The sequence below is a fragment of the Anastrepha ludens genome, chromosome 6 (assembly GCF_028408465.1).
Source record: "Anastrepha ludens isolate Willacy chromosome 6, idAnaLude1.1, whole genome shotgun sequence".
Taxonomy (NCBI): Eukaryota; Metazoa; Arthropoda; class Insecta; order Diptera; family Tephritidae; genus Anastrepha; species Anastrepha ludens.
In genome coordinates, this window is record NC_071502.1 from 88,597,435 (window position 1) to 88,619,604 (window position 22,170).

The 22,170-nt window shown below is 30.8% G+C and overlaps 1 protein-coding gene and 1 non-coding gene across 3 annotated transcripts in view; one reads left to right on the forward strand and one right to left on the reverse strand.

Annotated features, from left to right (window-relative positions):
- Window positions 1-22,170, reverse strand: part of LOC128866053 (patched domain-containing protein 3) — a 120,488-nt gene that overhangs the window by 69,336 nt on the left and 28,982 nt on the right. The window lies entirely within an intron of this gene.
- Trnan-guu (transfer RNA asparagine (anticodon GUU)) lies at window positions 4,779-4,852 on the forward strand. The gene has a single exon. It is a non-coding gene; the product is annotated as a tRNA-Asn (tRNA).

Sequence of the window (22,170 nt, forward strand, 5' to 3'; positions counted from 1 at the left end):
CAAAACAATTAATACCCGGGCCATACCTCTTTTAACTTACTCGTTTGGAGTAATAAAATGGTCTCAAACAGATATCCTTCGGATTGAAACGCTGATACGCACCACATTTACTAAGCTCCAAAGCCATTACCCACAAAGCACTGTGGAAAGAATATCACTGGCAAAAACAAAACACGGTGCCCATCCCGATGATCTCGATGTGGAATGCATGGACGCACAATTATCCAATTTATGGGTGAAAAGGAAGAATTATTTTCTGAAACAGAAGGTTTCGCAATCACTATCCAGGACCGAGTTATTCGAACACGAAATTTCCAAAGGTCGATACATAGCGAGGGAATAGAAGATAGGTGCCGAAGGTGCGGCATTTATGGTGAAACAATCGATCATATAATTGCTGGATGTAGCGTACTTGCCCACCGTGAATATGTCATGAGACATAACAATATAGCAAAGATCATCCACGAACAACTTGCGATAAAGCACGGTTTCTTACAAGAAGAAGTCTTGTATTTTAAATATGAACCAAATGCAACTTGGAAAATGCAAATTTTGAACTCTACTGGGACAGATTTATTTCCACAGACCAAATCGCTGCTGCTAACAAACCTGACATTATCTTGTTCGATAAGACAAATAAAACAATCGAGGTAGTTGATTTAGCGATGCCCCTTAATCGAAACATCCAAAGCACATACTCAACTAAAATATCGAAGTATGCAGCTTTGGCCATAGAACTAAAACGGATGTACAAAGCGAGGGAAGTGAATATAATTCCAATAATTATATCGTCCACTGGATTAGTGCTTGAGCATCTAATCAAACATTTGAACAAGTATGACTGCCAACACCTTTTAGAAGACATGCAGAAGTCGACCATACTGGAAATATGTGCAAGAGTTTGTAGATTTTGAAATATTTAAGCAATAGTAATCGCATGGGCATAGAACTTGGACTACGCTCCACCACAGCACAGTCACTTGAAAATTTTAATTTAAAAAACATATACATAAATTAAGGGGTTATACGCAGTTATGACTTTCAAAAAAATCGATTTTTTTTATTGCATTTTTGTAATGTGCATATATTCAAAAGTATACGCACGAAATTTGAAGTAGATCTAAGCAATACTTTCGGAGTTATACCTAAATATGTAGAGATGCCTCGGCACGTTTTAAGGTAGGTATTGAAACTTTAAACGTGTTTTTTTCAAAACGGCATTTTTCAAGTCGGTGTACACGATATCTCGAAAACGGCTTGTTTGATCGGTCAACCGTTTTAACTCAATCTTTAAAGATACATTTTCTAGTAATTAATCGTTCCTTTTGTAAATCTGATACTTATTTTCCATTTTATAATCAATTTACGGCCAAATTTTAACGTAAAAATCGAAATCATTTCTTTTAAAAGCTGCCATTTTGTGAAAATTCACTATTTTGATTAGCCGAACGATTAATTACTAGATAATCTAATATATTAACAAAATTTGTTTGGTTTTTTGATTTCAGATAATCCAATCCTGAGTTACGATGTACACCGTAAATCGTCTTTTTTTAAAGGAGGTTCCAGAAATCGCCTGCAGCGCGCTCTATAATCAACATTTTCATAAATAAAAAATTTTGTTACGTTCTTGAAGGATGCTTTTATAACCGCCAAAAATTTTCTTTTATTTGCTTCATAACTGCGTATAACCCCTTAAAAAAAAGAAAAAAAAGAAAAAAAAACGCACAAAATTAAAAAAATCAGAATTAAAAATATTTCATAAAAAAATATACACAAAATTTTAGTGAAAAACAAATTGTGAACACGTTTCAAAACTAAAACAGAAAAAAATTGGAAAAAAATATTGTATATTAATTTTATAAAAAAAGTTCCAAAAAAATAGAAAAAAAATTAAAAAATTTATTAAGAAAAATATATTTCAAAAATAAAATTGTGATAAAATATAAAAATCAGAATTTTAAATATTTTATAAAAAATTAACATATGCATATATTTCAAAAATTGAACATTCGATAAAACAAAGAAATCAGAATTATAAATGTTTTATAAAAAAATTGGAAAAATGTATAAAAGTATAAAAAAATGTATTAAAGAAAACGCATACGAATTTTCTAAAAATAATATGAAAGGTATTTGAAAAATTTTAGTGAAAAACTTATTTGCTTTCAAACTATATGAGAGTAGTAAAAATTACGTAAACCTGAGTAAGCTGAGTAGCGCAAAACTAAAGACTGCTCAGAGATGACCTCAAATGTTATAATCAACTCCATTCGCGACAGCATTGGATGGGTCTGTCTAGTGACTTTATCTGGAAGGCGACGAAACGGACGTCCGAATATATTTAGTGTGTATGACCGACCTTACCTAGTAACATTTTGTAAGTTTCATGGCAGAAAAACACTCGGAGTTTTGCTCTTGCCCGCCGAGTTGCTACCGCTATTAGAAAAATGTTTTTCTTAATTTTAATATATCATTCGCGGAGATTCGTACCTACTTCGAATGATAGACACGCACTAAATGGATCTGACTTAAACACAAAAAAAAAAAAACAAAAAAACACGAGAACAGTGGTAGTACAACGGTGCTGGTTGCTAATTAGGATTATTTTAGTAGAAATACTCAACCACTTCAACAACAACAACTTATTTGGTTACGGCGGCCTCCGTTGAATGTTAGGTCGTTATTTTAGTGTACAAAAGATCTTCTCAACTTTAGAGCTCCTGCGTACTTGTGTCTTACATTTCCTTACCTTATTTACTTATCCACAGTTTTTTAATATCATAAAAAACATTATTTTTCAAAAAATATTTTTATAATTTATAATTTTTTTAAACAAAGTTTTTATTTAGAAAAAAAATTTTGTTTTGAAAAAAAAAAGCAAAACAATGTTTTTATAGTTTATAATATTTTTAAACAACGTTTTGATTTTGAAAAATATATTTTTTTATAATTTATAATATTTTCAAACAATGTTTTCGTAGAAAAAAAAATTTATAACTTATAATTTTTACAATCTTTTTATTTAGGAAAAGAAAATTGTTTTTATAATTTATAATATTTTCAAACAACGCTTTTATTTTGAAAAAAACAATGTTTTTATAATTTATAATTCTTTCAAACAACATTTTTATTTGAAAAAAAAAGTAAATACATTTTTTGTTAGCCAACTCTCCAAAAATTTCATTCACTGCCAGCCAACCAATTGCGCTGGCGCTTTCGCTTTTTCATCTCACCTCTAAATAAATATTAGCAAATCGTAGAAAACCAGAAAGCCAACCGGCCGCCGGATTAAGTTATTCAGAGAATTTTTATCGCATTTATTTATGCATGTCCGCATGCAAATATTTGACCCACTTTGATTTGTAGCTGTTTTGGCAACAACTCTTTATGCAAATTAGGCAAGACAAACGAGAGATAAAATCTAAGCAAAAAAAAAAAAGCAAATAAAAAAAAAAAACACAGCTAATGAGTCGCTTGCGAACACTCAATCTAACATTGACTGCATTTAATGGCGTTGATTAAAATTTTATTTCAATTAAATTGGCACGCTCACGGCTGAAGAAGATTTGCAACTTTTTTTGATTGCATCCGTTTTTAAGTGTTTGTTTTTCTTTTGCTCTGCACGAAATTATTTTCAGCCGACTGTGGTCATTCAAACACGCATTTGCAATTTTGTGCTCTTCAATCTGAAGTTGTTTTTAATGCAATTTGCAATTTGTATCTATGGTTTTTTTTCTTTGATGCGGCACATGTGAGCTTTTTCGAATGGCTGCCAACACACAACACATTTACATATGCGTGCACTTGCTCATAACGCACTGCCAATCGCTCTAGCATCGCGAGTTCAGTGTCTTAGTGAGGTTTATAGTAGTTGACATAAACGTCAAGGTGAGCGATTGCAAACTCTGCTTTAATTGCTTTTGATGAATTTCAAATTAAAATTATATATTTCAAGTTTGGCAGTTTTTACTAGATATTATTTATATTTTTTATTACTCTTATGGTTACTGGCCTCTACGAGGCGGTTCTCTGCTAATTATTGCTGTAGGAGGGTCTTTATCAACTTGCATCACTTTGACAGTAAATGTGTATGGGCGAGTGCCACATATCCAGACTTGTATACACTTTTAAGTCTGTTAGTATGAGTTTACAGCATTTTACGTGAAGGCTACTGCAATGAAATAGGAAGTGTCCTTGGTACTAAAGACTTGTAGTGACAGATATTTCTGAATCATTTCATGAATTTCAATTAATCTTGATTCCTAGATTGAGTGAATTGAGAGGAGGAGGGAAAAAGAATGTAACTATATGGCACGTATATGGACATAGTCTAGTGTCTAGACTCTCTAGTCTTTTCTGACAACCTCTCGAAAGTTCATGCCTCTTTCATGCGTGAATGTGGCACCTTTCTGTTCTTTGCTCTAAACTAGTTACAAAAACAAAAACAAAAAAAAAAAGAAGTAATGAAAATATAAAAGCAATAAAAATGTATTTTGACTTCTTTAGGATGGAATTGTCTACTAAAAATGAGTACTGATACAATTTGTGTGCATGACCAAACAATGTTTGATAAATATAATGGATTGATGGGCATTTATATATAGCTAAGATTTTGGATATACTGCTTCCCCAATATGGGTGCGCCTGGTTATTAATCTACAAATTAGAATTGGAAACAATAAAAGAAGTCATCATTGCTGGTTATCATCAGAGTAGTTGTGAGTTACTGCTGTTGGGTCACTGACAATACATATGGCGTCGTTGTTTTTTAAGTAGCCTCCGTGGCGCAATTGGCTAGCGCGTTCGGCTGTTAACCGAAAGGTTGGTGGTTCGAGCCCACCCGGGGGCGCACACAAAATTTTTGTAATTTAAATGATTTGAATACGGAAAGTGCTAAAAAATATTTTTGAATGAAGAAAACAACAAAAAATAGAAAAAAAAAATTAAAAATAAATAAAAAAATAAAACCCAAATAACTCAATTCTGAAATTCAAACACTGGTGTCAAATAAATTATTTTCAATAAAAAAGAATAGTAATTACCGAAATTTTTGCTAATTACACAGGCCGACAAAATTTAACCAACATTCAGACCCAGAAACCAGACTATATATTTCCGAAGGTTTATGATGCGCTGAATCCAAATCTGGCCTCAGAATTGCTCTATTAGTTTGAGTTTTCGAGATATCCTAACCTAAAAGTGCAAAAAACCCCATTTTTGCCCATATTTGAGGTTATGTAGCCTTGCAGATGTTTTCTTTCACCAAAATTAAAGGATGGCATCTTTAAATACAATCCTTCTTTTTTCAAATGGCGTTTTGTTTGCTCAAATATCATTTTTTTCGCAGAGATATCGCATTTTGAAATTTTCATGTTTCGAAATTTTCCTACACCTGAAAATCGATTAAGATAACATAGACATGATATAGTCGATTACTAATTTTCTTGAATTGAGTCTTATTTTTCTTAAAATTTTGTCTCACACCATAAGTGGCTGACTCACCACATCCCTACACTATCTAACCTTTGGGTACCGAGTCACACACAGCCCTAACCCCTAGAAACCACCCCTATCATACCGCGAGCAGGCTAACCCACATAACCGCAAGCAGGCTTTCCCACAAACTCCAAATTTACATACTATTAATCCATATATTTCAGGCCCTCAAACCCAAGAAAATTAGTAAGCGACTATATCATGTCTATGTTATCTTAATCGATTTTCAGGTGTAGGAAAATTTCGAAACATGAAAATTTCAAAATGCGATATCTCTGCGAAAAAAATGATATTTGAGCAAACAAAACGCCATTTGAAAAAAGAAGGATTGTATTTAAAGATGGCATCCTTTAATTTTGGTGAAAGAAAACATCTGCAAGGCTACATAACCTCAAATATGGGCAAAAATGGGGTTTTTTGCACTTTTAGGTTAGGATATCTCGAAAACTCAAACTAATAAATTAATTTTAGTTATCAATCCGAATTTTGCATGGACAGAGAAGCAGATATTAGTTTAAATTATTTCGGATACTTTTCCTTGTAGACTAGTGTTATACGTAAATTAATGAAACTGCATGAATGAGCAGTTGTTGTTAAAACAACAACAAAACCAAACAACTGCCAATAGTTTATCTGTGCTTGCCATAGACAATAGACATTTTATCGGGTGTTTTTTTAGTTACATGACAACAAGCGATATTTATTTATTTATTAAGCCAATGAATACAACAGATTCATATAGACTAAGTGGACATATTTTAAAGTAAATAGGCATTCAAAATATAATGTAAAAATAAACTATTTATTTATAATAAATATTTAAAAATTTCTATAAGATATCTTTTGAAAATGAAAAAACTATCGTAACAAATTTAGAGATTTTATTAAACTCAATTAAGGCACTAGTAATAGGAGTATTTTGAGAACAAAGAGATTTTGAGAGACCAACATAGAAGAACTCCGAGCTACGCAGAGTTCGGGGCGGAATATGAAAGAAAATCAGGTCGGAATTTTAAAGAAAGTCTTCTCAAGAAGCATCGAACAGTCAACAGCAACACGGGTTAAGTCAATAATGAAAGACAAAGATAGGATTATTCTCCTGTTCTGATAAATATGATTTGACTGCTGAGAATGGCAAAATGTGCTGACACTTCTGTTGTCTGTTTTTCAAGGTTGGGGAAGTCATCATGAATCGCTTAACGCCAGAGCAACGCTTCATAAATCTGTTCGCAAAATTCATCTAGCAAAGTATTGAAGAAGACGCTGAAATGCCGATTTTTCACCGTTCTCAATTTGTTAGTTTTTGCCCTCGATTACGTGATGCTGGTTTGCATAGGTTAGGTGATGCTGGTAGTCGGTCTATACGAAAAACTCACTTAGACCTTACAGCTCCGTTGTGTTACCACTGTGCGACAGGGCAAGCTCATTTATTTATTTTCATAAAACCATTTTTTGGCTCTTATAAAGCGCAGGATTGGTCCAATCTCCACGCCGGACAGTTCCGTAAAAGAATTCAAAAAGTATCTACCTAGAAAACCAGCTCGGATTTTAGCTAAGGCTGGACAAATGTAGAAAAAGTGATCAACTGTTTCTTCCTCTTCCTAATCTCCACAGAATGTTAGCTTACTCGCACGTGCCTATAAAATACAGCTCGTGCAAGAATTGAAGCAAAATTACTTTCGTTTTCATCGAATTGCTGCTAAGTGGGCTCATTTAGATTTATTATTTGGATTTACTGGAAAAAGGAATCAAAAGTTGAACTGCTCGAATGGCTCATGTAACTCATAGCCGCGGCGGATTTATGCCAAATTTTATTTTGAAAAAATAAGTGTCATAAAATGACCTACCAGATTATAATAATAAAATTCATTTAAACCAAATTTCTATTTTGTATTATTATTGCAAGTTCTCAAGCTCTTAAAGAACACCCTTTAGTAGCTAAGGGAGAAGAAAAAATTGTGAATCTCCCAATTCACACGCATTTGCTATGTTTGTGAAAAAATTAATACTTTTAACTGCCAAAGCAAATATTATACTAATTATCTAGGCGCAAATTGTTAGCTCGTTCAAATGGGTGTGAAATTTGTGCAAACTCAAAACGTGAAAAAAGCTTAATTGGACTTCTAAAGCGCGCGAATGAAAGAATGTGTGCAAATAGTTTCATAAAGCAAAGAGAAGAAAACAATAAAAAAAAATTTATTAAATAAATAATAAAAAAATATGAAATACTGTAAATTTGATACCAAACATTTTTTTAATTGTAAATTTTCGTAAAAACTTTTGTTTCTAAATAGTTTCATAAAACAAAGAGAACATAAAAAAAGAACAACAAAAAAATTAATATATAATAATAAAAAAATTGTATTAAAAAATATGAAATAGTGTAAATTTAATCAACAAAAAAATGTGTTTTTTAATTGTAAACGTTTCATAAAACAAAGAGAACATAAAAAAAATTACAAAAATATATATATATATATTATATAAAAATTTTACTAAAACAAAATTTAAAAAAATATGAAATACTGTAAATTTAATTTCAAAAAAATTTACAATTAAAAAAAATGATTTTTTGTAAATGCAAAAAGCACATAAAAAACACAAAAAATTAAAAAACAACATGAACAAAAAATTAAAAAAAAATAAAAAATTTTAATATTTAAATAAATTTATAGTATTAATTACCAAACAAAAAACATTTTACAATTTAAAAAAAAACAGTTTTGTCGGTAATTAAATTTTTTTTAATATTTATTTTTTTTAATTTTTTTTATGTTCTACTTGTTTTTTGAAACTATTATAATTAAAAAAAAATGTTTTAAAATATTTAATACTGTAAATTTAATTACCAAACAAAAAACATTTTACAAATAAAAAAAAACAGTTTTGTTGGTAATGAAATGTTTTTTAATATTTATTTTTTTAAATTTTTTTTATGTTCTCTTTGTTTTATGAAAGTATTATAATTAAAACAAAAATTTTTTTGGTGATTAAATTTAAACTATTTCATTTTTTTAATAAAATTTTTTTTATTATTTTTCTTTTTAATGTTTTTTTATGTTCTCTTTGCTTACTATTTCAAAAAAAATTTACAAAAATTTAGAATTAAAGAAAAAATTTTTTGGTAATTAAATTTACAATATTTTATATTTTTTTAATATTTTTTTAGCAAATTGTGTTTTTTAATTTTGAAACTATTGAAAAAAAATTCAAAAATGTACGGCTAAAAAAATTTTGTTTTGCTTGGTAATTAAATTCTTACATATTTCATATTCTTCTTTTTTAATTTTTTGTTTGTTTTATGAAACTATTTGCACATATTCTTTCATTCGCACGCTTTAGAAGTCCAATTAAGCTTTTTTCACATTTTTAGTTTCTTGTAAATAAATTTACAGTATAATATTTCATAAATTATCATACATATGCATTTTCCAAAAACAAAAATTTCAAATAATACATAAAATAAAGTTTCCCCAGTTTTTGATACACAATTTCTTTAAAGCGCTTAATGTCTAAAAAAAAGTTTAATGTTAACTTAGCTCTTTAAAATAAAAAAAAACAAAAAAAAAAACTTACTTTCTTCATATAACATCTACGGCTACTAACCAAACATAATTGCGCTGCATGAGTTGAAAAAAATGTGTTTTTATTTAACAAATCACCCGTCAAATTCACACCTCATCAGCGATCTTCCTCAATTTTTCACAAATTAGACTCATCACTTTTTTATGTAATTGTGCGCCGTTCAACAAACAAATTTTGCAATTGCCATACATAAATATTTACATGTGTATATATACAGAAAATATATTAATTTCTGCATCTTCAAATGAATTGCAGTTCGTTTTTTAGCGCAGTTCAGTCATTCTCCCAATACCATTTAGCTGCTGCGCCGCCGCTTAATCATTCGTGCAAATATTTGCGCTCATTTGTGACGTTGCGCTTACTACTTTTCCAGCAAAAAGGCGCTTTTTTCGATTTCTTCACAAAAAAAAAGAGGAAAAAAACGAAAAATGCTTGCCATTCGTGTGTTTACTTTTGCAGAAGTGAAAGTTTAATGCGCAAGCGCACAACGCGCCCAGTCAGCTCCTCATGCTGTAACTCTACATACACGAATATAATATTGTAGGTATATACTATATATGTGTATGTGTGTGTAAGTAGCGGAGGGCATAGATATGGGCAGGCGGCTGCGAATAGCAGATCGTCTAAAAAGGTATTACTAATAAAACAAAAACAAAAAAAAATATCCGAACACCGAGCGTACAAACGTACGACAAAGTAAGTAAAGCAAAATCCGCTGCTTGTTTTTTGTTTTTGTTCAACTGATTTGGCTGCTGGTATTTTTATGCAAAACAAAATAATTTCATATTAATTTACTTTTTCATTTTAGGTTGCTCACTTCATTGACTTTGCAATTTTTTACTTACTGAAACGATTTTTGGCTTGTGAATCAACTTCATCGTTAGGTAATTATGGATTAACTGAATTTTTTTGACGATATATACATACATCAAATATTTATTATTAAAAATTTGATTGGTAAGGAATTTATTTTTTCTTTCGAAAAATTGTTACCTACTTTATTAAAATAATAAAAAAAAATATATTTGACTTCCGGTCTTGGAAATAGAAAATATTTAGACCATTCGATCTTTCACTGTGAATCAAATTTTGTTGGCCGGCACCTGTATCATCTGTGGGTTGGTTGTTAAGACTGTAGCAAATTCGAATGGCTACTGCACGTTGAAAAACTATCTGAGTGTTTTCTTTAAAACGTCCCAATGCAGTGGTTAAATGAATATTATTCGACGCCGTTTAATTTACTTACATATTTTGCTTTAAATTTCAAGTACAAGCACTGCTGAAAAAGTAAAAGATACCCTAGAATACACCTACCAAATGGACTGACCCATTAAAAAATGGTGGAAGAATTATGCTTAAGAAGTGATAAAAGGACTTAAAAAAAGAATGCTCTTAGATATGACCTCATAACAGGAGAAGTACTGAAACAACTTCCAGCAGAAGGGTCCACTTTTCTTACATATACATAAAATTATATTACATTATCTAGTTTCGTGCCCGCTCAATAGAAATTAGCTCAATTAAAAATGGAAAAGTGCTGAAGAAGTCGAATCATTTCAACCCATCTGCGCATCAGCTTATTGCCTGTTGCCCCTAAGGTAATGGAATATCTCTTTTTCAAAAGAATGATGTCTATAAGTGAAGACCGAAATATAATTCCAAATCACCAATTCGGTTTCCGGAAAAATCGCAGTACCATCGAACAAGTTCATAGACTTATAAACAGCACAACAAAACATTTGTATAAAAAAAAATGTTGCAATGCGGTTTTTCTCGACATATCTGGAGCCTTTGGTAGCCTTTGGCATGATGGCTTACTCTGTAAAATAAAATACACTCTACCAATAAATTATTACATATTTATTAGGACCTACCTCGAAAATCGATATTTCTTTGTCAAACAAGGCAAAGAACACTCTGAACTATGTGAAAGTTCAGCTGGTGTACCCCAAGAGAGTATTGTAGACCCCATCCTATATTAGTATACGCATACGTTCTACCAGCTTTTGAAGGAACACTAGTCGGAACGTTCGCGGATAACACTGTCGTACTCATAATTGACTCCCACCCACATGTGCCCTCAGAAAAACTACAGGAGGAACCTGATAAAATGACTTTTTGGTTGAAAGAGTGGCGCATTAAGTCAACGAAGCAAAATCTTCTCAAACCTTGTTTTTCTCTTCAATAAATTAAATAGGTTTAAGTAATATAAATAAATAATAAAAATATTGCTTAATGCTTAAAAACAGATCGTAATAAAGAAATGGATTTAAAAAATAAAATAAAATAAATTACAAGCACTCTTCTCTACTCGTTTTCATAATTTTTATTCGTTCTTTTCCTTCATAAGGAATGCATTTTTTTTAACTACAATTTAAATTAAAACCGAAATGTGTGCTTTGGTATTTTTTCTTGCAACATATTGAGATATATTTGGAAAAAAAATTTTAAAAACCCCTCATTGCATTATTCCTCAACGCTATCGCCGATTACTTCACACTCACTTTGGCTGAGGTGTAAAATTAATGAAGTGCCCATTGAAGTGTCTGCTCACTGAGTTTACTGCTGATAAAATATAAATAGTACGCACATACAGACATACGTATAAATTACTTAGTTACCTATCAGTACATCGCAACTAAAGTGCATAAATACGTAGCATACACCGGCACAAAATTGTTGCGCTACATTGTTGTTATTGTAAATTATCAAAGCACTTTTAAATATGTAACGCACGATACTGAAATGCTTGCTTGAAATCACATTTAATGCGCAATGATATTTGGTAATCCCACTTCTTCAACTGCAACTAAAGACAGAAGTGCTTCGAGTTCAAAAGTTGGTAAAGATTTTTTGATTTTAGTCAAGTGGTTTTGACGGCTACATCATCCATGTTCGTATCTCGATTTTGTGGTTGAAAATATTATTTTTGTTAATAATACACTTTATGGTATTTATTTTGCTTTATATTTGTGCTACGCATACATCTGCATTGCTACATACATACATACATACGTAAGTACTCATAATAGGCCTCAGTAATAGGCATAAAAGTATTGCGCAGAATTGATTGATGCCCTTGACTGATCGACTGCCGCTAACTTCAACGCGTCTGTTACATATAAAATTCCACATTTGTAACTATTTATACATAAGTGAGTATAAAAATGTATGAATAAATCTTTACAGCTGCATAAAATGTGTCGTACTTATCTCTTGCATACCTTAATTGCCTTTTTGAGGTTTTTTACATTTCTCTGGTTTTATTGTGTGCCAAACTGCACCTGCTATAACACAATTTATGCAACTCATTCACTTTTCATTGGAAATGAGATGGATTGGTACAGCGATAATATTAATTTGGCAAGCAAACTGGTTCGCATATACACTCAGACAGACATATGGAGGTAAATATTTAAGCATAACACATGAAGAAATGTACATGAATATGCGCACAGATGTTTGTAAATGATAATATGGTATTTCGATGACCTATTTAAGGGCGTATAATAAATTCCTAGTAAATTTAAAAATTGCGAGGCAATTTTTTTTTCTTGACGCTCTTTCTTTTAAACATTTAATAGTCTTAGTACTAAGTTTGAAAGTTGATGGCATACTCTCTTATGTACATTTAACAATTGCTTAAAGAAAAAAATTGAAAAAGGTTAAGTAGAGGAAGATTTGGTATACAAATTTAATAAAATATTTTTTTGAAATAAAATATTGTTTTGATGATAAATAAAAAAGAAACAAAACTTGAAAATTTAAATTTTCCTCTTTTGATGCTTCCCAACGCTGTTGCATTTTTTGGAAAAATTTGACAAAATTAGTAGCTTTTTTGTGAGAAATTAAGAAAAGAAATGGAAGTAATAAATTTTCACGTTTTGTTTTTTTTTTTTTGGAAAAAAAAAAAACTTTTTTTTGTAAAATGGTGCATTTAACAATTTCGTTAAAAAAATTTTGGAAAATTTAAGATTAAGACTAAGAAAGGTTAAAAATATAAGATACATTTTTGTTAAAATTAAGTAGTTTTTTTTTGTGATAAATGAAAAAAAAATTGAAAATTAAAATTTTCCTCTTTTGTTTCTTCCAAACGTTTTTGTGTTTTTGGAAAATAGTCAACAGCAGCAACGAAAACAAAAATTTGAAAAAATAAAGTACTTTTTGGTACAAAACGAAGACTCAAAGTGGAAATTACAATTGGAAATTACATTTCTTTTCTTTTTGTTTTCAAATTATATTTTTAGGAAAAGCCTAGCATTCTTTAATTGAAAAATTTACAACTTTTTTGTGAACTAAAAAAATTGTTTTCAAATTCTTTTGTTTTTGTTTTTTGGAAAAGCCAATAAACTTAAGCGAAAAATTTGGAAAATGTAGAATTGTTTTGTAAATTACAAAGAGAAAAAATTGGAAGTTAGAGCTTATTTTTTTTTTCAAATTATTATTTTTTTTTTGGAAAATCCAGCTATACTAACTTGAGCCAAAAATTGGAAAGATTCAAACATTTTTGGTAATAAATTTAAAAAAAATAGAAGTTTAGATTACCTCCTACATTTTTTCAAATTTCCTTTTAGAAAAAGACAAAAATGCAAACGTAACCGAAAAATTTATTAAGTTAGAAAAAAAGAAATTAATGTTTTGAGACTTGTTCTTAATTTTTCCAAATATTTTTAATTTTTAAAAAAATCTTAAAAATGTTCGAGATAAATTAAAAAAATATTGGGAGTCTAATTTTTTTTTTTAATTTTTTCAAACTTACATTGTCAAAAATACAAACGTAAGGGGAAAAATTTGTTATTTTTTCAAATTTCCTTTATTTAGAAACGACCAAATATGCAAACATAACCGAAAAATTAGGAAAAAATTTGATAAATTAAAAAGGGCTTAAGGGTTTAAATTTTTTATCAATTTCTTCAACAATTTGTTTTTTTTTTTGAAAAGCCAACAATACCAACGTAGCCGAAAAATTTGGCGAAGCTTAGAAGTTTTGGCGTAAGTTAAAAAGAAATTAGGAGTTTAAATTACTTGCTTAATTTTTTTCAAATTGCCATTAATCAAAAAATGCCAAAAACAACGTCAGCGAAATATTTTTGTAAAAAAATTTGATCAATTAAAAAAAAATCCCAGTTTGAATTTTTTATTTTTTCTTAATTTTTTTGAATTTCCCATTTTAGAAAGAGCGAACAACAACCACATAAGCGAAAAATTAAAAAAAAAATTCATGTATTCAAAAAAACACGTTTCAATTTTTTATTGTTTTCAACATTTTTCTGAACATCTTTGTTTTTCGTTTTTGTTTTTGTGAAATTCAGTATATCAACGGAGGCAAGAAATTTGGAAAAAATAAATTTTTTTTTATATAAATTAAAAAAATTAAAAATTTGAATTTAGTAAAATCAAAAAAATCAAACATGGTATTTATATTTATTGTTCTTTTAAATTATTGGAAATTTATTTTTTGAGAAAAAGCCAACAACACCAATGCAAGCGAAAAATGATGAAAAATAAAAAAAATTGTTTCTAATAAATTTAAGAGTTTCAATGTTATTTTTGTACTCTATCTAATCTTCTTTGAGGGAAAAATCCCACTTTTCTAACTTTTTATAGAACAAAAATTAAAAGACTTAATTTTCCTTTTGCTAAGGTTGAGTTAGAAAACGTTCGTGTTTTTTATTTCAACAGGAAAAAATCAAATTTTCAAAAAAAAATTATCTAAGCAACCTTTCCTCACAAAATTTCTGAAATTCCCATTAATTCCAACACTAAGCACTTATCACTAAATCAATGAACTCTGAGTTTATTGGCACCAAACAGCCCACAAAACAATAAAAAACTGAAATAAATTTTTTACTTACTACAATAAAAGAAGCTCACATCAGGAAATTTCATTAAACGCACAAGAAAGCGCAATAAAACTTAAATTATATAGGCACTTAATATAAAAGAGGTTAACTTAAGAAAATAGGTGTCAGAGTAAAAAGGCAATAAAAGTCTAATACAGATATGAATATAACAAAAATAGTAATAAAAGTGCTGTAATTAACAATAAATAATAAGATTAAGTAAACGAGGAAGTAGCGGCCAGCTCGGACCAGTGAAGCGAAGTGTTAAATAAAAAGTAAATGTGCGTAAAGACTGTAATCCAAGTTTCTAAGCCACGAAAAAACGAAAATTCACTTAGCAACGACCTCCAATGCTGGGAAGTTGCAAAAGGAGAAGTAAAAAAGATTAAGAAAATATCAATTAGAAAACGAAGGGAAAGCTGAATTTGTATATAGCAAATGCGTAAAAAGTACGTAAAATGTCAAAAGAAACTGCACTTTTTTCATTTTATTAAGAATTGGAGTCCATCATGAATTAAAAGGCGCTGCTTAGTAAAAAGAAAATCAACATTGACCACGAAGCGATCCATGAAATATTAACTATAAAAAATGTTAGCAAAAAAGTGCGATTGATATGGCAATAAATGAGTTAAAAGAAAATTAAAAATTATCGAATGCAAAAAAGTATGAATGAGTGATCAAACAACAGAAGCCATTAGCTGATGGGTCATTGAGCAGGTGCGAATGTTGAGAAAATTAGTAACTAAGCTGAAAAATGTAAGTCGCATCTTCGTAGAATTGCAAAAAAGGAGTTTTTTTTTGTTTTAGTTTTTCATAAAGAGTGATGCCAATGGCAAGTTAGCGATGACAAGTGTCGTTAAAAGTGAAAAGTATACGCAAAGTATGTACGCAAAAAACGGGACTTAGCGCTGAAGAAAGAGAGGAGTGGGGGGAAAACTGAGAGAAGACCAGAGTGAAGAGTTAAAGAGTTTTTCAATATTAGCGGCTGACGTTAAATGTTAAATGAAAAGCCCTCTAAAGAAATTATGCATGAAAAATTACATCGTTAAAATGTTTGCCGCGGCTTAACTTGGGGACGTGGCCCGCCAAGATCGACCCGTCTTGATAGGAAAATGCATCATATTTACATAACTTGAATGGAAAACAAATTAAATGAAACAAAATTAAATTTAAAAGAAATTTTATAAAGTGAAAAGAAATTTAATGGGAAAGAACGGAGTGAAATTGTTTGCAATGAAACGGAATGAAGTGGAAAGAAAATGGTAGAAATGAAAATATTGATTGGTTTCAATTTGATTGGCGAGTTTTAGCAAGGAAGCTGGGCGGGAATTGCAGCTTCTCAGTTTTAGATGTTAGAGAACATACATTTTATGCATTCTTAATCAAATGAAATGAAATGTAAGGGAATGGAACTAGTGAAGTGAAATAAAATATAATCAAATGAAATGGAATCTGATGAAATTAAATAAAAAGTAAGAAAAAATGAAATGGATTGATAGGCGATTGCAAGAAATAGAATTGAATGGAATAAAAGGAAATAAAATAAATAATAATAAAAATTATATAAGATAGGGTGGAGTGAAATAAAGCTTTATGAAAGAAAATTATTTGAAATAAAATGGAAATACCTAGGTTAAAAAACCGGAGTGAAATATGATGAAGGAAAGTGGAATGATATGAAATCTGATAAAATGAAGTTAAAGGAAATGCTAATAAATGGAATAGAATGGAATGGAATGAACTATGAAGCATGAAAATGGAATGCATGGAATGAAATCTGATTAAATGAAATGAAATTAAAGAAATGAAATATAATGGAAAAAAATGGAATGGGAAAGAATGGAGTGTAATTTTATGCAATGGAATGGAATAAAGTGGAATGAAATTGGTTGAAATCAAAATATTGATTGGTTTCAAATTGATTGGCGAGTTTTAGGAAGGAAGCTGGGCGGGAATTGTAGCTTCTCAGTTTTAGATGGTCTCTAAAGGAAAATACATTTTATGCATTCTAAATCAAATGAAAGGGAATGGAACTGGTGAAGGGAAATAAAATATAATCAAATGAAATGGAATCTGATGAAATTAAATAAAAAGTAAGAAAAAATGGAATGGATTGATAGGCGATTGCATGAAATAGAATTGAATGGAATAAAGGAAATAAAACAAAATATAATAAAAATTATATGAGGTGGAATGGAGTGAATTAAAACATGATGAAAGAAAATTATTTAAAATGAAATGAAAATAAGTTAAAAAACCGTAGTGAAATATGATGAAAGTGGAATGATATGAAATCTGATAAAATGAAGTTAAAGGAAATGCTAATAAATGGAATATAATGGAATGGAATGAACTGTGAAGCATGAAAATGGAATGCATGGAATGAAATCTGATTAAATGAAATGAAATTAAAGAAATGAAATATAATGGAAAAGAATGGAATGGGAGGAAATTAAGTCAAATATAATGAAAATGATATAAAATGGAACGGAGTGAAGTGAAATATGATGAAAGATAATTATTAAAAAAAAAAAAAATTAAAAGGAATTAAAAATATTGAATGAAGTAAAATGAAATACGATGAAATAAAATGGAATAGAATGGAATGAAATGAAACTAAACGAAATTAAATTGAATGGAATGGAATAAAAAGATATTAAATGAAATATATTGGAAAGGAAAGAATTATTTATGGTGCTGAGATCTACAGTCGTATTCGGCTTGAAAACGGCAGGTATCGCATCCGTTAGAACAACGAAATTGAAAACCTTATTGGTGTTGAAAATGTAATACGTTTTATTAAAGCGCAGCGGATTAGATGGATTTGCCACATCATAAGAATGTGCAACGAAAGAATCCAAAAAAGGGTTTTTAATTTGCATCCAATTGGAGGAAGAAAGAGAGACCAAACAAGAAAGAGATGGCTTTCGTAATTGGAAAAATGAGGCAAGAGAGAGACTGAATTAGAGGAGGATTGTTGAAGAAGCTAGGGTCCACCAGAGACTGTGAAGCTAAGAGAGAGAGAGAGAGAGTGAAAGAATGGAAAGGAAGGCCATGGAATGGAATGAGATAAAATTCATTTAAATATGGGGAAAGAAAATTGTATAAAATGAAATGAAAAAAAAAAAACTAAAATATATAGAATGAAATAAAATGAAATATGATGAAAGAAAATTTAATGAAAAGGAATGAAATTGATTAATTTAAAAAGAAAAAAAAATTAAAATGAAGGATATTAAATTAATTAAATATTATGTAAGAAAATGGAATGGATTGAAACTAAATATGATGAAGTGAAATAAAATGCAATAGAATGAAAAGGAATGGCAAGGGAATGGAAATGGAATTAAATGGGATGAAATAAAAAAATTAAATTAAATATGATGAAAGAAAATTATATTAAAAAAAATGGCAAAAACCAGACGAAATGGCATGAAGCGAAAAAGGACGAAAAGAACACACAAAGTCACAAATATGAAGGCACCTACTCCTTGCCTCTAAAGTTTTACCATAACAATTAAGTGGACCTAAGGTGATTCTAATTAATTCCAGCTGTGCTTTTTTTGGAGACAAAGGCCTAGTTTTGTAAGAAGAACGGGTGGGATTCTAGTTTCTTGCCTTTATACATTCTTGGAAAACAGAACAAAGAGGAATGAAAATGGAGCATAATAAAATGGAATTAAAGTAATTGATTCGTTTATACTGAGGAAATTAATTTAGTGTTCTCTTTGAGAAAATTGAAGGTAAGCTACATTTGCAAGCTTCCTCAGAATGGAAGTCAGCTCTTATTGAAAAACGTCCTTCATAATTGAAGTGCACTCAGATTGTACTTGTCAATCTTGAAATTACGGTTTAATTTTTGTGTTTTTTTATTTCTTTAAGATGGATTGCTTGGGAATGGAAGTTAAATAAATATAAACTAAAAATTTAAAAACAAACAGTATTTTTGTGTGGTTAATGAATATTGAGTAAAAGGTGAAATTTCAAAAAACAAAATTAATGAAATGTATTAAAAGCGTTTCAATTAATATTCGTATAACGAAAATCCCAAAAGTACGTCTTCTCAAAATGTTAATTTGAAAATTCTTCAAAAATAATGTTTTTTTTTTGTAAAGTTGTTCCATACGTGTAAAAATTATTTTACTTCAGAAATATATTTTATGTGCTTGCTTTGATATTTGGCCGGATTTCTATACGCCTAAAAAATCGGTGCTTTCGGAAAAATGTCTTTGAAACTTAAAATTTTCTGCATGTCTAAAAATCGGTGTTTCCAGAACAATGATTTTAAGACTTAAAGGAACCCTTCCAAATAGGGAGACTTTAAAATTTCTTGGGTTCTTTTTTGGGGCAATGAAAGGTGCAAACATTTTTTTATATTAATAACCAGCTAAACAACCAATTTTGGGGCTTTTGTAATAAATTTTACAATGATGTTATTCCCTTAAAAGTTGATACTCGATCAAAGACATTAATAATGGGCTTAAGGTAACATAAGGAAATTGTTAAAAATTTTATTCATTTTTTTGGTTTTTAATAAAAATCGAAGAAATATATAAATGAGTTACTAAAATCGCAAGTTGGCCTCAAGTGTTGCAAACTTTATACTAATAAATATTAGCATGCAAAACGAAACGAAATTTTATCAAAAAGTATTATTCACAGAAAACGGATCAACATGACTTAAAAAAAAAGATATAAACTTCATTCAACTATGAAAACTTCCAGCTACAGTTGAGCAACCCAAATATGACGCATTACACGCCTTGGTTGATTTCAAAACGGCCACGTCTCACCGCAGATTGCAAACAAAGCATAGTATGAGTGCTATTATGTGTATAAATCTACGTATGTATGTAGGTATGTTAGTATTTCTGTATGTCACATTAAATTTGTCGTGAGCGCGCATGCGCACCTATCCAAGTCGTGCTGCATTTAGAGTTGAGTTGAGTTGAGTGACATTGGCACAAAACTTACTTTCTAACCATCTACATTTTTACATTTCTTTCATAGCTTTGCGCAGAATGCTTGGCCTTGCTTGAGGCTTTTGTTGATGTGCCCACATATCTTTTTACAGTTGCTTGGCATAATTTTCTACATTTTATTCAAATTGTATTTTGAATGATATGAAATAATTGAATTGTTAGAGATTTTTTCAAAGCCTAACAGGTTTTCAGAAATATCTTTTATGTGCTTGCAGCAAATGCTTTGATGTTTGGCCGGGTTCATTAAATAATTATAATATTTTTCGAAGTTCTCGATATTATGAGAAATGTCGTTGGAACTTAAACTTTGTTTCTTTTTTAGTTATTATTATTGTAAATACATAAAATATTTTTTATTGTGAAAGTAAATCATATAAAGGAGTTGAAATATTTTGGCAAAGCATTTTACTTCACAATTACAGGAATATGGCTTGCTCATCATTTTTTTCATATCCTCCCTATTTTAGTACATTATTCAATTGCATTTAGTGAGAGTCAGAAAAAAACAATCTTTAACAGATCTAAGGCATCCTATATACGCAATAAAGTCATAAACCTGGAAGCTTATGATAGAATAAGCACCGATTTACTTTTACTCAATTTCAGGTCGTTCTGAAGAATAACGATTTGAGCTGTCAATTGACTAGCAGATTGACCAGTGGTGAGTGATGCATGGATGCACGATGTAATTAATCATCCACTTTTGTTTTTGAATAACTCTTTTACTAAATAAAAAAAATAAAAAGAGATGAAAATTTTTATTTCACGCGCTACATTGCTTGTCTCTTTCTATACTGCACCTAGTCTAGTTCACATTAATTGATGTACGACGCATTTTCAAAAATTGTAAATCTTCCGATAGGCTGATTAATTTTGCGCCACCTTGTACTTATATATGAGTAGCACAGCTTGATGGACTCGTTCTGCCTAAGCTAAAAGGAGTCACAACAGAGCTAAACAAAAAAAAAGCAAAGCCTGTATAAGTACACTCTCTCTCGTGGGACCTCAGGAGGACCTTATCGAGACTACAACGCACTGTGGCTTACTGTTGCACCGGAGCTTTTTCAACTACTTCAAGCTCGGCATTAGATGCTCAGGTTGGTCTACCACCAATTGATGCTTTCATCCAAGGAGAGGCCTTTAAGGTCATCTGCAAACTGAAACACAATGGGAATTGATATGGGCATTGGGTAACAGAGAGACAACGATCCTCTTTATACCCCTTAGGTCCATGCTATTAGGAGTCGTACTTGAAGAGAGATACAGTGCGGTGGTGCCAAAGGCTCAAATGTGGGCAAACTCTGAAAAAGAGCCCGGCAAACACTGTTTTCGCATTTTAACGGATAGCTGCACGAGCGAGACGGGTCCGACTCTAGTGTCTAGGTGGAATCCAGTGGGACAAAACTGCACTTTGCTCTTGGAACGCACGCATCTGTGCTTCAAGCGGAAGTGTATGCTATTCAAGAAGCGATGACTTTTGTTGTGGAAAACGGATGGAGAGGCAGTTTTGTATGTGTCTGTAGCGACTGCAAAGCTGCGCTCATGGCCTTAGACAGCCCTCCAAGCCCTTGAAAGGTAGTTGAGTCTTATAAATACAGGTTGAACTATGTCGGTAGTCATTATATCCTGATGCTAACATGAGTTCCGGGATACGTGGATATCGCGGGTAACGAGACCTCTAATTCTTAAACTAGGAGGGGCTCTGAGGCTAACTTCTTTGGCCCGTTCTGCCACTCCCTTCTGTAGCCATCAAAGCCACGGTTAGCAAACGGGATACTTTAACCCACAAGCTTGGCAGGCTGAGAGAGGATACAGATGGACACAACTGATGTTACCTGCCATGCCCGACCGACTGTCGCAGATCCTCCTGTCAGACAGGTAGTCAGCTGGTTGTACTGATGACGGACCACTTTCTATGGGCGGTAGGCGTATAAGACAGTGCACTCTGCACAGCATGTGGAGAGGAGGATGAGACGGCGGATCACTTTCTGTGCATCTGCCCGGTCTTCACTCGAATCAGGCTTGAGTTCTTTGGCACTGATGTGTTAAGAAGCGATCTCTTTAGCACCTTGGCACCACTAGATCTACTTAGATTTCTTTGGAGGTCGAGTAGACCTAAAGAAAATTAAAAAGGGAACCCGAGTGCAGTACAATGGATTTAATGTTGTCTGGGTGCTTTACTTGTTAGTCTGTACCGAAAAAAAGAAGGCATATTATCAAAAAGCCACAGGAATTTTAAGTGAATTCAAACTTTAACTTTA